The sequence below is a fragment of the Leucoraja erinacea genome, chromosome 30, assembly GCF_028641065.1.
Source record: "Leucoraja erinacea ecotype New England chromosome 30, Leri_hhj_1, whole genome shotgun sequence".
NCBI classification, from domain to species: domain Eukaryota; kingdom Metazoa; phylum Chordata; class Chondrichthyes; order Rajiformes; family Rajidae; genus Leucoraja; species Leucoraja erinaceus.
Window position 1 is genome coordinate 5,813,011 of NC_073406.1, and position 5,745 is coordinate 5,818,755.

A 5,745-nucleotide genomic window follows, 5' to 3' on the forward strand; every position below is an offset into this window, starting at 1 on the left:
CCCTCTGAGGCAGAGAAGTGAATATCTGGTTCTGTCATATCTGTCTTGAACATGCTCAAGAAGTTCACCATCATTTTGAGAGTTAGGGCACTGATCCTAGTCTATATGAAAATGAATTATTGCCAAAATGTGACTCCCCTGTGTACGTATCTATGCATTCTACCTTGCTACAAGGAGTGCAGTATACAGCTCCCACTAGAGCCTGCAATAAACACACATTTAAGTGGCACTGTTCTGAACTGGAGCAACTGAGAACATAGAATAGTGCAGTACAGGAACAGGTCCTTCAGCTCACCATGTCTGCCAACAATGATGCCAATCTAACCCATCCCATCCTCCTGCAAATAGTTCATACCCCCTATCTACCCTATCTGTACATGTGTCTAACTTAAACGTGCCTGACATTTTGCTACTATATCTGCTTCTACTACCTCCCCAGGCAGCTTGTTTCAGGCACCTATAACTCTTTTAAAAACAAAATGTCTTGCACATCTCTTACATTTAGCAGATTGTTTGGGTGAATAGATCAAACAAGAGGACATCACTTCAGAATTAAGGGACAGAGGTTTAGGGGTAATAAGAGGGGGAACTTCTTTACTCAGAGAGTGGTAGCGGTGTGGAATGAGCTTCCAGTGGAAGTGGTGGAGGCAGGTTCATTGGTATCATTTAAAAATGAAGTGGATAGGCATATGGATGAGAAAGGAATGGAGGGTTATGGTATGAGTGCAGGCAGGTGGGACTAAGGGGAAAAAAAAATTTGTTCGGCACGGACTTGTAGGGCCGAGATGGCCTGTTTCCGTGCTGTAATTGTTATATGGTTATATGGTTAATAGATGGAAGATAACTAACCAGGGGTGCATAGAGTTGTCCGATCTAAGGTTTACGAATGTCTGAATCAGTGGTAGATGACCCCAGACAGGGACAATGGCAGTGGAAGCAGCCAGTCCTCGGGAAGGAGTATCTACTGAATTGGAAGCTCAACTCTCAACCAATATTACGTGATACGTTGGCTTCTGCTGTTAGTTTTAAAAAGCTGTTTTAGTATCCTGTGTTTCCCAACAATCTCCTGAAACTGAACTGTTCACAGCATCAGTCAACATCCTGCAAAGTTAGAATTCGGTTGAACTCATCCAATGCATGCCAATATGTACAGAGGCTCAAGGAGTGAGACAGTCTTTGGGACTGCCAAACCCTTTCTGCACAGAAAGAATCTGAACTAGCTCCTCACAGATGTGCATTGAAGCCCTCGAAATGAGCAAGTGATCAGGGCGGGGAGGTCTCAGCCACTCAAAAGATTCTCAGCATTTGTGTTGCTGGGAAGTGCTGACTGAAACTGTTACTTATTGGACCAGTTGCCTCAAATCTGAAAGTTTGCTTTGTCATCTCAATAAAGTAACAGAAATTACAAGGCTAAGGGACAAATTTAAGGTGATTAACAATTCTTCGGTGGTACATTTAACAAGCAAGTCAAATTGAAGTTTGAAACCACGGCTCATTTTTTATATTTGAGGCTGTTTTGTTTGAAGTACAAGCTGATGCTGAAAGTGGTGGCAGTTCATTTTGATTGAAGTGGAGTCAAGTAAAGTTCTTTGATCAACACTCTGATGTTTCTTGCATCATAATAAAAACTATGGAGAGTAAGAACATGGCCAATCTTTCACATTGGTTTATACTTTCCCATCTCTATCTTTTTATTCCTTTGATGCTAAAAAAAATGTAACAACTTAGCCTTAAAGGTTGGCCAAGCCTCTGGACTGGAACATTCCAACATTTTACATTCTCTGAATGTTCTCCTCATCCCCAGTCCTGACTGCCTGGCCTCTTATCCCTAGCCAATGGCCCATGGTTCTAGACACTACAGCAAGAGGAAACGACTTCCCTGTATCTACTCTGCCTTCAGAAAACACAGAGAATATATGGTTATTTCACTAAATCACACCTCACAGAGAAGTTATTTCCTTCCAGGATTCAATGCAGTGAATCTTCATTGTAGCTCCCTGAAGACAAGTATCTCCTTCATCATTTAAATAGCCCAACTGGGTTGAAGTCAACATAGTTGCCTATTTCCTTCGCTCCATAGATGCTGCTTCACCCGCTGAGTTTTTCCAGCATTTTTGTCTACCTGCATTCAACATGTGATGTCTTCCCACAGTTCTTATTGCAGAAAGATGAACATACTGACATATTTCATCCAAAGTTTGTTTACTATCATTTACTAATATTACCTTTCAAAATAAACATCTGCTTTTCCATCCTTTGCATCCTAGAAGATAATAATCTTTCATATCCCACAATACAAATTTATTTGGCACCTTCTTCTCCATCAATTTGTACATTCTCATCTAGGTTTGTATCATTGTCAAACTTGGACACTTTAAGAGATTTGTGACACATCTCTGCTGGTTAATAAAGAAAAACTCATCAATTTTACCTTCCTATGTTATTAGGGCCATAGATTTGCAAACCAAACTTCTAGAAGTACATGTCTAAGCATTTTCCAAATAACATGATGGTTTCTACCTTCACTCTCTACCACGTGGTCAGTTTCACACCATTTACCACTGCCTGAGTCAAAGAATATTTATTTTTGTCATTGCTCTAATCTTTCCATCTATTCAGGAGGTGCTGTTGTCTCACAGTTCCAGTGACCTGGGTTCAATCTTAATATATGTGTAGTTATTCCTGTTATGAGTGGGTATTGAATGCACCTGTTTGCCCCAGCATTCCAAAGATGTTCTGGTTAATTGGTTACAATAAAGTACCCGCTACATGGCAAATGAAACAAACTTTACCCACAGTTATCCACTCGACATGTAGGTTATCCTCTTGATCCTAAATAAGCTCTTCGTCTCCTAGTTATCCTCGTGCTCTTCATGTGCATAAAAGCATATTGATCATATTGCTTCATCCAATCTCTGTTTTCCTAATTTCCCTTTTTATTCCACTCCAATAAATTCTATCCTTTTCCTGGCTCCTTGCTATGTTAAACTAGTTTTTAGTGGAATAGTAGCAGTATATTAGTATCTTTCATAAGCTTCAGATTATTTGGCTCATTTTAATCTCTGTGCATTTTGTCAACCAGGAGCTTTTGATTTGTCCTAGCAATTTTCTTTGTGGGAATATGTTGACCCTGAACACCCTGAAACTCCTACTGAGAAACATAGAATCATAGAAAATAGGTACAGGAGTACCTTCGAGCCAGCACCGCCATTCAATACGATCATGGCTGATCATCCAAAATCAGTACCACGTTCCTGCTTTCTCCCCATATCCCTTGATTCTGTTAGCCCTAAGAGGTATATCTAACTCTCTCTTGAAAACATCCAGTCAATTGGCCTCCACTGCCTACTTGATCATCTCTGCTTTCAAACTAATTATTTCCATCCCACTTTTGCTAAATCGCTTCTCTCTCAGAAAGTTGTGGTTTCCCCAATATTGGATCTTTATTTGACTTTATCTTAGCCCTTTTACATCACTATGCCAAAATGACATTATTATTTTAATTACCACAGAATGTTTCCCTACCACCTGCCCAGCAATATTGCCTAAAAGAAAATCCACCTGGATCAGCTGGTTAAAGATATTCTCTGTATTGCATTTTAGGAAGTCTGCATTCTCCATGTTTTATATGCTGCCTCAATTTGAGTTAACATTAGGGTAACATTAACATTCGGGTAATTAAAACCCCCACTATGAGTGTTTCTACACATTATAAATTTGGCCATAATGGCTATGACAATAAAATACATTTGGCTAGGTACATGGAAGTGATGCAGTGTGGGAACAGGCTCTTCGGCCCAACTTGCCCATACTGGCCAACATGTCCCAGCTATACTAGTCCCACCTGCCCACGTTTGTTCCATATCCCTCCAAACCTGTCCTATTCATGTACCTGTCTAACTGTTTCTTAAATGTTGGGGTAGTCCCAGCCTCAACTACCTCCTCTGGCAGCTTGCTCTATTCACCCACCACCCTTTGTGTGAAAAAGTTACCCCTCAGATTCCTATTCCAGATTTTTATCTTCACCTTAAACCTATGTCCTCTGGTCCTTGATTCACCCACTCTGGACAAGAGATTCTGTGCATCTACCCGATCTATTCCGCTCATGATTTAATAAACCTCAATAAGATCATCCCACATTATGAATAGGGGTAAGCCATTTAGAACTGAGACGAGGAAACACCTTTTCACATAGAGAATTGTGAGTCCGTGGAATTCTCTGTCTTGGAGGGCGGTGGAGGCCGGTTCTCTGGATACTTTCAAGAGAGAGCTAGATGGGGCTCTTAAAGATAGCGGAGACAGGGGATATGGGGAGAAGGCAGGAACGGGGTACTGATTGAGGATGATCAGCCATGATCACATTGAATGGCGGTGCTTGCTTGAAGGGCCAAATGGCCTACTCCTGCACCTATTGTCTATTGTCTATCCTCCAGCATACTCAACCTCCCTATAGCTCAGACCTTCTAGCCCTGGCAACATCCTAGTAAATCTCCTCTGTACACTTCCAGCTGAACAACATATTTCTATAACACGGTGCCCAGAACTGAACCACAATAATGCGGCCTCACCAACGTCTTATACAATTGCAACATGACCTCCCAATTTCTATACTCAATACTCTGACCGATGAAGGCCAATGTGCCAAATACCTTTTTAACCACCTTATCTATCTGCGACTCGACCTTCCAGGAACCATGCACCTGCACTCCTAGATCCCTCTGCTCTACAACACTCTCCAGAGCCCTATCATTCACTGTGTAGGTCCTGTCCATGTTAGACCCAAAATGCAAAACCTCACATTTTTCTGTATTAAACTCCATCAACCATTTCTCAGCCCATCTGGCCAATCGATCAAGATCCTGCTGTAATTTTTCACAACCATCTTCACTGTCATGTTCAAATGTTCTTTATGTCCCCAGTTTAGATGTTAGGCACAATATTTGACATCTCTCCCATTTCATTCTTCATTCTCTTTTCTCCCGTCCCTTCCTTTGATTGACACATGGTTTGCTTTTACAAATCTTCTTTGCCCGTTGATGTAAAACCGCTTGCAATTTGTTTATGCGTTTCAGGAGCAGAATTGGGCCATTCGGCCCATCAAGTCTGCTCCACTATTCAATCACGGCTGATCTATCTTTTCCTCTCAATCCCATTCTCCTGCCTTCTTCCCATAACCTGATAGATACCCTTACTCATCAAGAGTCTCTTGTTATATTTTTGCATGTTTCCACCCAGAGAGTTGTGAATCTGCGGAATTCTCTGCCTGGGAAGGCAGTGGAGGCCAATTCCCTGGAGGCTTTCAAGAGAGAGTTAGATAAATCTCTTATAGAGGAGTGAAGGGATATGGGGAGAAGGCAGGAGCGGGGTACTGATTGTGGATGATCACAGAGAATGGCGGTGCTGGCTCGAAGGGCCGAATGGCCTACTTCTGCACCTGTTGTCTATTTGGTTCCAAACCCCACCGACCACGTGCGTAGGAAGGAACTGCAGATGCCGGTTTACACCGAGGATAGACACAAAGTGCTGGAGAAGGGGTTCCGAGCCGAATCCTTTCTCTCCAGAGATGCTGCCTGACGGCTGGCTCAGTTACTCCAGCACTTTGTGTCCACCGACCGGCCGGCTTCCAGTATGATTCAGATACAATTCCCCGGGCTCTGAGTTGAATTCCATTTGCTGAGAGACCCACCAAACGCTGCCTGCATTGAACCGCTGAGTAATTACAGCCTCTTGTTTTAACACAGCAGC